Source organism: Vicugna pacos, chromosome 9, assembly GCF_048564905.1.
Source record: "Vicugna pacos chromosome 9, VicPac4, whole genome shotgun sequence".
NCBI lineage: Eukaryota > Metazoa > Chordata > Mammalia > Artiodactyla > Camelidae > Vicugna > Vicugna pacos.
In genome coordinates this window covers 61,118,324-61,128,457 of record NC_132995.1, presented here as the reverse complement: position 1 = coordinate 61,128,457, position 10,134 = coordinate 61,118,324, and the positions used below count along the sequence as shown (strand labels likewise).

Genomic DNA, 10,134 nt, shown 5'->3' with positions numbered 1-10,134 from the left:
CGGCTGAGGGGCGGGGCCTCGAGGGGCTGTGGATGGAGAGGGTGGCGGAGGCGGCGGGGAGTGGAGCCCGGAGCGCCGGGAAAAGGTAGGAGTCCCTGGCGCTGGGGTTTGGCGGTGGCTGGGAGCCGGCTTCTCGAGAGAAAAGCAAGGGTAGGACCACCGGCGTCCTCCTGCCACAGTCCCAACTGCCACTCGCGCCCGTCCCCTGAGGGGGCGGGGTCGTCTCCTCTATCTCCCGGTATTCCCTGAGGAGGAGGCTCCTTATCTTTCGAGGGTGCTCACAGCTACTTATTGTCCCCTCTCAATTCCAGTTCCACAGAAGGGGCTGCCCTCCTGACACCACTCATTTAAAGGCCCCCCTCGCCCAGCCTCTCAGCCTTGGGAGAGGGCGTACAGGTTCCCATTCTGTAGCCTGCCGCCCCCGCCCCCATTTTGTATCCTTGAGAGGCCAGACATCCCTTCCCACACTTGTCCCTGCTTGCTAGGGTGGGACCAGAGCTTGTTTCATCCGTAAGATAAAATCAGTGTTTTTGAAAAAAAGAGAGAGATGGGACGAAGCAGAAATCAAAGACCCGACCTAGACAGCCAGCTCCGCGGACAAATCGGCCTTCCCCCACTTGGGTTCTTCCCATCCCCCATTCTCAGATCCTCAGCTTTCCCCTGAAGCCCCTCGGATCCTACGGTGGTGGGAGGGGTCGAGAGCTCACCTGCTTAGGGACTTTTTTAGACTCTGGAGGAAGGAGAAACAGTAACCTCCCCACCCCACCCCACTTTGTACCTTTACTCTCTATTCCTTCTGGGAGTACCCAACCACTGAGGGGTTTTTTAGGTTTGAGTTGAATTTCATTTTTGCTTTCCACCCTATTTCTTCCCTGAGAACATGATGAAAAACCATCTTTTAGTATTTTACAGTGAGGTGGGCGTGTTGGGTATCTACAGAGTTGGCCTTGTGTGGGTAGGAATGCAGTGTGTATTGTTGGATTGTCAGTGAATAACAGCATGCTTTCAAATGAACAGTACAGATAGGTAAATAAAGAGTTTTAGATTAGGAATGAGTATCTGGCCGTCTAGGGTGGGCTGGTCTGTTGCTCAGGGAGACTGCAGTTAACCTTGAAGATATAGTTCTGTTGAAACAAAAGGCAGGAAATGTTTGAAGAAAATTCAGGTTCAGTGGTCTAGGTTTATGATTAATCTGGTACGTGGCCTTTGGTTACTCTCTAACCCCCATTTTAAGATGGGTTTTTCCCTCCAGGTGAAACTGAGAGATATAGAGAGAGAGAGAGTTGTTGATTGGTTTTACAAGACCGGTATCATCTACCAAAATTCAAGGGATGAAAAGTAAAAGCAAATTTTAAATCTCAGAGATAAGGCTAAATAAAAGCAAACTCCAGCGATTCACACATACGTGACTACCACAACTTGTCTCTGTAGTGTGCTCATAAAGGCTTCCATGTCAGCAGGTGCAAAATATTGATGACTTTGGCTTCATGTTAATGCCGTTGAATCCCCAGTTATCATCTATTGCTAGCACTTTCATGTATTAAAATTTGCCATATTTTGTAGCATTGTTTCTTTTGCTTTCCCAATCTGAAGTCTATCTTACTGTTATCTATAGTCAGAGCTAATGGATGCAAGGAGTTGGAATGGGGGGGGGCAATTATAACAGCTGTCTTTCACTTTCCTGATTAGACTGTCTGAAGGTGGACTTCCTGAAGGTAATCAATTTTGAATAGTTAGGTTCGAAGTTTTCAGAGCCAGTCTCAGTGCTCACAGATCTGTTCACTGATTGTTTCCAGATCTCCAGCAAAAAAGCACAAGGAAGAAACTGGAGGGTCTGTCCAACAAACACAGTGTACTGAGATAGGAGGGTAAGTCGTGCGCCCCCAGCAATAGCAGCAGGAAAAACTCAAAGCAGAACAGGAAATCCCAGAAAGATATATCTTATTACATGAGCAGAGAACAGAAAATAAACTAAGGTAAGAGACTAAGGAAACCAAAGTTGTGATTGCCATGGCCTTAATAAGCAGAGAGGAAAAAACAATGCTCTTTGATTACTTGGCACAACACGCGATATCTGTCTGATATCCATTTGGCTCTTGGAAATCTTTCCTTGAACGTTTTCAATACCTGTTTGGTATACTGGATGAAGAGCATTGTATGCAGAGATTTTTATGTATATATCTATCTTATTAAACTGTAAGTTCTTTGAGAGAAGTTATTAGTATGTTTTGTTTCATCTTTGTACCTTTCCCAGTGCCTGGTATACATAATTTGACTGAAGGAGATTTTGGTGAACTTGGTTTGAAGCTGACACCTTAAGGTAGACCAGAAAGATAATTTACTGATAAACTATAGTGTTTCTTGGCAGTATAAACAATCCATTTCTTTTTCTCTTGATTTAACTTTATTTTCCCTATCTGATGTCTTTCGAAACTCCAATATCTTAAATGACTCTAAAATATTGAATTTGGAATAAGAAATATCTGTTAGTTAAATATATAATTTTGCTGTGAACCAGGCTTAATGTAATCAGCACCACTCATTTTAGGACTTTATTTTTCTAAGAATCTGACCTGAGAGGAAAAAAGCGAAACAGAGCATACTAGGAACTGATTTTTGTTTAAGAATGGTTTCTGAGTACTTGGTTTTGACAAGTTACTGGTCTGCTTTGGGATTTTTAGTTTTTTTTATGCTTTTCTAGGCTAGCACTAAATCCATGAGCAGGGACACAAACTATTGAATAGAATAGATAAAGAGGGATTCTGGTGAGCATGTGCTGTCTACAGTGCATTTGTGTCTTGGCAGAATCAGGTTTGCAGTGCTACCAGTTAATTTGCAGAACAGGATTGGAATTCTTGGCTTTTCTGAGCAGAGAAGAATGTGTTTCTTTGGTGTTTCTAGTGAAATGGGTTTCACTTTGCTTGTGAGTTAAAGAATTTAATATTAAATATTTTTCTACTCCTTTAGTATTTAAGCAATAGTGAAGAATTAGTGTCCGATTTTAGTTATTGGTTGGTTTTATTTTAAATATTTCAATATATAGCTACGATGCCTAACTAGGGGGAAACAAAGCTTGTATATGTCATATCTCAGACATCTGATAGAGGGATTTTTAGGCCATTGAACTGGTGTTTGGTGGCATGATACAAGAAGCAGAGATTTCGTTCTGGAGGAAATTTGTCTAGCCTGTGGTGGCTGACCCCAGGAATGGCTTGTTAGCCTATTACAAAAGGCCATTTTTTCTTATTTCCTGAATGTGTGCTGCTAATAACTAAAAATCAAGTCTTCCTAGTTTTAGTTCAAAGCATTTCAGTGAGAAAATGGCTTATTTATGGTGAGGCTATAAAATGTGGTAATTTACAGCACAGACTTTACAGGCAAACCTGAGTTTAAAGCCCAAGTCTGCTGTTCTTTTGCTGTGTGACCAAGGGCCAGGGCAGAGTTTTCTCTCTTTACCATACCCCAGTTTCCTCAGCTATGACATAGAAATGGCTTTGAGAGGGTTTTTTTTTTTTTTAAGGATTACATAAACTAATATATATATATAAATTACAGAGCAAGGTATCTGGCGTGTAGGAACCACTCAATAATTAGTAGGTGTTATTGCCATTGTTAGCACTTTGCATGTGAGTTAAAGAATTTAATACTAAATATTTGTGGGGTTGGTTTTTTTTTTTTTTGAGGGGAGGAGATGATTAGGTTTATTTATTTTTAGAGGAGGTACTTGGGATTGAACCCAGGACCTTGTGCATGCTGAGCATGCACTCTGCCACTTGAACTATACCCTCCCCTCCAAATATTCTTTTACTCCTCTCACATTTAAGCAAGGTAAAGAATTAGTGTCTGATTTTAGTTACTGATTGGTTTTGTTTTATGAGACTGATGCACTGCCTATTGTGCTAAGAAGGCAGGTTGATTGGTTTTGTTTTAAATATTTCAATATATAGCTAAGATTTCTAAGTAGAGGGAAACAAAGCTTATATATGTTATGATCTAAGACTTCTTCTGATAGAAGGATTTTTAGGACAATGTGTGTTTGTGTGTGTGTGTCTTACAGAGTGTATGTGTTTCATAATTTTGTCATGCAGATTATCTTCCTTGACTTTTTTGACCCTGGAAAAAGAACAAGTGATACAACTATCTGATAGCTTCTCTCTGAGTTGTCAGTTGTACCACTCCACACTGTCTTTAAGTACCTTCAGCTTCAGTGTCATATGGATGGTTTTGTGGATACTGTGATGATGGTGCAGGGTTGTACTTTCTGTGAGACTTAAGGGATTTTCAATGGTAATTTTGATTGACAGTGACTTTCCACCTTTTGAAGATAACTCCCCCACTGCCCCCCCCATATAAGGAGCAATCATAGAAACAACCAAAATGGATGAGAAGAAACCACGGGTCGGGTAATTAAGAGTGGAGGTCAGGGGAGTCGAGGACAGGAGTTTGGGGGTTGAGGAAAATAGGACTGCAAGCAGGCGTTGAGGTAAAGAATGTAGTAATATGGTTCCTCCTAGCCTGCTTTTTCCAAACTGTATGTCAAGTCGAAAGCCAGTGCTTCCAATCTAAATGTGTCCTTTGCTGCTAAGTGAGTCCTTTCTGCTTCTAGAGCCATAGAAGAATGTAATCCTTAATTGTTACTGCGTTTGAAGAATATAATCCTTATTTGTTGCTGAGTTTAAATAGAAACTAGGAAGGAAAATAGGGCACAGGATGATGGGGTTTACAGACAAAAAAGACTCCTGACCCTGAGCCTTGGGAGCATCTGCATGGATCCTTTGTGCAAAGCTGCTGGGGAAGGTGGGGCTGAAGTGTGCTCTGGGTCTGCTCTCCTAGAAAGGTGAGAGCCAGGGAGGAAGGAGTAGACAAGGGAGAAGCAAGTGGGGATGAATTGTTTTAATAAGAGGTACAAACTATAAGTTGTAGTGGAGAGAAGCATGAACTTACAGGTAAGTTGTAGGAAAAAGAGAGAAGCCCTAGATTTGGGGGGTTTTTTGGAGAGAGAGGTGCCCCATTACATGGTTTCTGCTAAGTAGTCCTTTCTGTTGAGCAGGTGGTGCAGGAGTGAGAACAGAAACAATCTGGTTCTTATTTATGGTACAGGAATCATACCACAATAACGATGTTAAAAATGATAATAAAAAAATTTTTTTTTGAAAAGAACCAATTTGGTTCTTAACTGGTTTCATATTTGATGCTACAAGCATGATCTGGCCCAGTCCTCTGTATTAGCTTCTTCTCATTGCTTCTTCTTTTTAAATTGAAGATACAGAAGACATTTCCTGAAAAGGCTCCACCCCGAAAGACTTAACCACTCCTAAACCTTTAGCCTTCACCATATTCACTGACTCTTAACACGTTCCTCTTGGGGGTCTAATTACTTCTTATTCAGCGTGTCTCACATCACAGTCATCATTTCCCCCCTAAAACCAGTTCCTTTTCTAACATCCCTGTTTCTGTTCATGGCATCATCATTCTGGTCACCCAGTCTTAAATCCTCAGCTGATCTGGGATCATTTCCCCCCTTACCTCCTTAAAAGGAACCAAAACCAAGTTACTGTGAATTCTTTATAAAGTCTCTTGCATCAGTCATTTCTTATCCACTCTTACAGCCACCATCCTAGTTGACACATTTTAGCCTTATTCTTATGCTGTTAAAGTTTTCTCCCAACTGCTTTTTCTGCTTCCAGTTTCTCTTCAGTCACAGCAGCTCTGTACCTTCCTAACAGAAACTTTAGCCTTCCTAAAACTATACTTCTGGTACAATATTCACCTAGTTAAAAATGTTTAGTAGCTTCTTATTTCCTAAAAGTTCAGTTTTGTTGGTTGTAATTCAAGGTACTGTTCTGTACCTTTCTTCCCAGCCAGCATTTTTTTTAATATCCCTTTGAACCCCTTTGACTACTTGGTGCTAAGTTTCATCAAGTTGAAGATAGAGTATTTGTCTACAAGAGCATAGTCTTGTAAGACAAAAGACAGCTATGTAAATAGATGAATTGATATAATAGAAATGTGATAACTGCTCTTATATTAGGAATATAGATACATATCCATTATGCATTTAGTAGAATGTAAAAAATAGCTGTGATATTTTTAGAAAACCCATTTCTCAGTCATTACATGTTAAAATTGTGACTTGATTAAAAGCTATAAAAATTCAGTGGGAGCAAAGGCGTGCTTTTCATTTATATCCAAAAGTCACAGAAAGCTGGTCTAGGCAGAGCATTATCCTTTTTTTTTTTTTTCCAAATGGTGTGCAGATACCACCAGCCTGAATTAGTGTTGTGCATGTTCCTAAGCAGACTTTCCCAGGAACTGGCCAGGCCATCTCCTTCTTTGAGCAGATAAATCTACCAGGTTAGAAGGAATTAACTTGTTTTGATGTTTAGACACAGAAAATGACAACTCATTGGAAAAAAGGAAAACTTCATTATTGTTGAAGATGAAACCAAATATATGCTCTCCAGGGATGAGAAGTAAGAGAACTGACCGTTTACTAACTTGTTTAAATTGTTCAGTATCCTGTTAGAGCATGTATGGTCATCCCCATTTTATAGATGAAGAACTTAAAGCTCAAAGATTAAGTAGATCAAGGAAGTATGAAGTGGTAGAACCAGGACACAATCCTGGGCCTGTCTGGCTCCAAAGTCCACGCGCTTTGCACTGTAGCACACCGCCTCCCAGAAGATTTATTGTCCTCGAAGAACCTTGCAGCAAAAACACTTGCTAGGTCTGTTGTTGATCATTTTCAACTGATAGCAAGTTGTTAAACTTTTTAAAAACTCAGTGGTCTGTTGTAGAAGACAAAACAATATCATCAGTTGTAATATACTGTTACAAGCTTTTGTGAAATTTTGTACAGTTCAGGGAGAGTCAGGTTATGGGCACAGCTAAAACAGATGCCTTAACTGTTTTATGGTTCATCCTCCATGCCATACACTCTGTTTATTCCTGATTTGAAATCCTCGTGCAGTCAGTGACTTCATCCTACATTAATAGCTGAAGGACTCTTATATTCCAGGCTGCCTGTAGAATTGAGGCCCATGAATCATTTTACTGGAAATAAAATCAATCTACATATTATTGTTCCCTCATTGTAGTGTTTTACAAATCATGGTGGCATTTTTTTCAAAAAAGCAAAAATTTAGAATGATGGACAAATAGATATATTGACAGATATACATATTTCAATGAAATTATGTTATAATTTCATTTAAATAAATAAAGCCTACTGACAGATATACTTGAAATGGTAAAAATTTCTGGTACTTTTCTGATGTTAAGAGACATCTTTTTTTATTTTAATGAAAAAAATTTATAAATGTAAAAGCTATTATTCACTTTCATTAACGTACATACCAGTAGCTTAACTAATGCAGATCTTCTGGTTTGGTCTTGTCTCAAATGAGAATACTTGAAAAAGTGTAAACAGATATCCAGGTAGACAGACCTGTTTTTAATAGTGTTGTGCCAAATGTCCTCATTTTGGGGAAGAGATGTTTGAATGCTTGTTTATGCACATGAGACCACTTCCTCCTTATCGTTAATATACATACAAATCTTGCTGGCAACATGTAGGAGAGACAGAAAAACAGATGTACACCCATAGAGAGGGTGACAGACATTCACACACACAGAGAGATGCACCAGAGATGCAAGAATCTTAAACCAGAGCTAAACAAAGCAGAAACCTGCTGTCCATCATGATGTCCCAGACAGTGATTAGACTGGATCTTAATAGCTTTACCATTTAACTGTAATCTTCAGTAATTTACTTAACAACTCGCCTCAATTTTCATCTGTAGAATGAGAGTGCTAGACCTACTGTATAGCACAGGGAACGATATTCAGTAAAAAAAAAAAAAATAAAGTTGAGAGTGCTAACTTAGATTATTTCTGAAGTCCCTTCCAGCTCTGTGAATCACATTTTAGCTGATAAAATGAGAAATCAGATGTGGACAGTGGTTACCAAGTAGCAGTGATTACTAAGGAAGCCTCTGGAATCAAATTACTTAGATTCAAATCCCATTTCTGCATGATGTGAGGCTTTGAGCAACTTACTTGCCTTTGTACCTCAGTGTTCCTATCTGTAAAATGGGGATGATGATGATAATGATGAATTTGTGATGGTTATAGCATCTATCACCTAAGGTTGTGAGCACTGAATTACATGTCAAATACTTAGAACACTGCCTAGAACACAGTAATGTTTAGCTCAATAAATGAATATCATTTGTATTATTACTGTTATGGCTTGAATTCTTGCTAGAAGACTATGCTATAAAACTCTGAAGTAGTGGTGATTAACATTGGTAAGCTCAATTATATCATTATTAATTTCTATACTAAGAATAAATCCAGAAAATCTGGTATCATAGAATCTGCTTTGAGTAGAGCACTGAAAGCATTTAAAATAATTACCTTAAAGACTTTAAAGACTATTAAAGACCTTAAAGACTATTAGCTTTATTACAGAACTTGAAGCCTATGTCAAAGTCTAGACTGGCAGCATTGGATAAACAAGCATCTCACTCCTTTCGCACTGTTGTAATTCCTTTGTAAGTGCACACTTATTCATATTGTATTTCGGGATCCTGAAATTTAGAGTCTCTAAAACTGTTTTAGAACCCGCCCATAGTGTGGCTGGAAAAAGCAGACTGATTAAGGCCAAGCAGGCCATTCTGTGCTATGTCACTCTCATGGGAAGGAGAGGGCTTGGATCTCGTTGCTGTAATAGTCTTTAAAAGTAGTAAATGTTTGGCATATATTAGTTTGCTAGATCTGCCATAAAACAATACCACAGACTGGGTGGCTTAAACTACAGAAATTTACTTTCTCACAATCCTGGAGGCTAGAAGCTGGAAATCAGTGTGTGAGTAGGATCGGTTTCTTCTTAGGCCTCTCTCTTTGGCTCGTAGGTGCCCATTTTCTCCCTGTGTCTTCACATGGTCTCTCCCTGTCCTATGTTTGTGTCCAGTTTTCTCTTCTTATAATGACACCAGTCACATTAGATTAGGGCCCACCCTAATGACCTCATTTTTCATTTTAATTTAAGTACCTCTTTAAAGACCTTATCTCCAAATACAGTCACATTCTAAGGTATTGGGAATTAGAACTTTAATTTATGAATTTGGGGGTGGGGGACACAATTCAGCCCATAGCACATGTTATAACACATAGACAGATAAGAATCCAGGTAGCCCAGTAATATCTTTTACCTTCAACTGAAAGAAGATTGATTTGACGTTTGTAATGAAGCTTATTTTGCGTAGTATTGTAGAATTCAGTAAAATGAGATTTGTTTTTCTACCTTGGTTTTAGAATCTTTGTAAATAATAACAGCATAACAACTCTTTAATAAATGTACAAAAATTTGCTTTTGTGATCAGAAAATTACTTTCTGATAATATTTTGAGATGTTTTTCTAATTTAGCCTAATCCTAAAATGGCAAAAGTGGAATGAGAGGTACGATTTGGAATGTTGCCACTCTTTTATCCCCAAATGCATAAATAACCCTTCCAAAAACCAGAAATGCCAGAGGGTGGGGAAACTTAAATCTTGAGATAGTCAAGGTAATGTGTCAACACCTTCTGCCCCAGATAGGAGGTTGCTTTGGATACGTTTTTTTTTTTAAACAGCAGTGCACTTTTGTCTGTGTTTAGATTCGGTACTTATAATTGTGACATGTTCATTTTATTTTTTAAAAATTTCATATATACCACGTTTTTAAGGAAGTAAATTATCTAGAGGAAAGCTGTCAAAACACCCATTTTATATGTTGATGTTGACTCTTTGAATTCTAAGAATTAACTGGCTTCTCAAATTTTGGTTTTACTTATATGTATTGGTAAGAGTCTTTATATAATTGGAGCAAATTTTCTTTATATCTTAGCTCATATCTTATCACTGATACTAAAAACTTACTGAATGGCCTGCATCTCAGTCAATTGTAGCCCAAGTATAAATTTCTTAAATTTGATATCTGATTATCTAATAAAGAAGTAATTTTTTTTTTAATCCAGTCCTGCAAGTGTGACCTTCTGGGTAAAATAACTGATTCATTTTTTATACTAGCCAAGTGAATTTTTTAAAAAGATTTGTGTAGTTTTTTTTTTTTTTTGAGGTGATTATAGGTC

General features: G+C 38.5%; 1 protein-coding gene across 3 annotated transcripts in view; it reads left to right on the top strand.

The window, feature by feature from the left end:
• The first annotated feature begins 16 nt into the window (after positions 1 to 16).
• The window catches only part of CTTNBP2NL (CTTNBP2 N-terminal like), a 47,278-nt gene continuing 37,160 nt past the window's right edge, over positions 17 to 10,134 (top strand). Inside the window, exons 1-2 of one of the 3 annotated variants that reach the window (XM_072967981.1) lie at positions 20 to 85; positions 1,797 to 1,868. The gene's annotated coding sequence lies outside the window, so the exon portion shown is untranslated. Of the gene's footprint in view, positions 86 to 1,796; positions 1,977 to 10,134 lie in introns of all 3 variants that reach the window. The other 2 variants (XM_072967982.1, XM_015250832.3) reach the window with 2 other exon arrangements.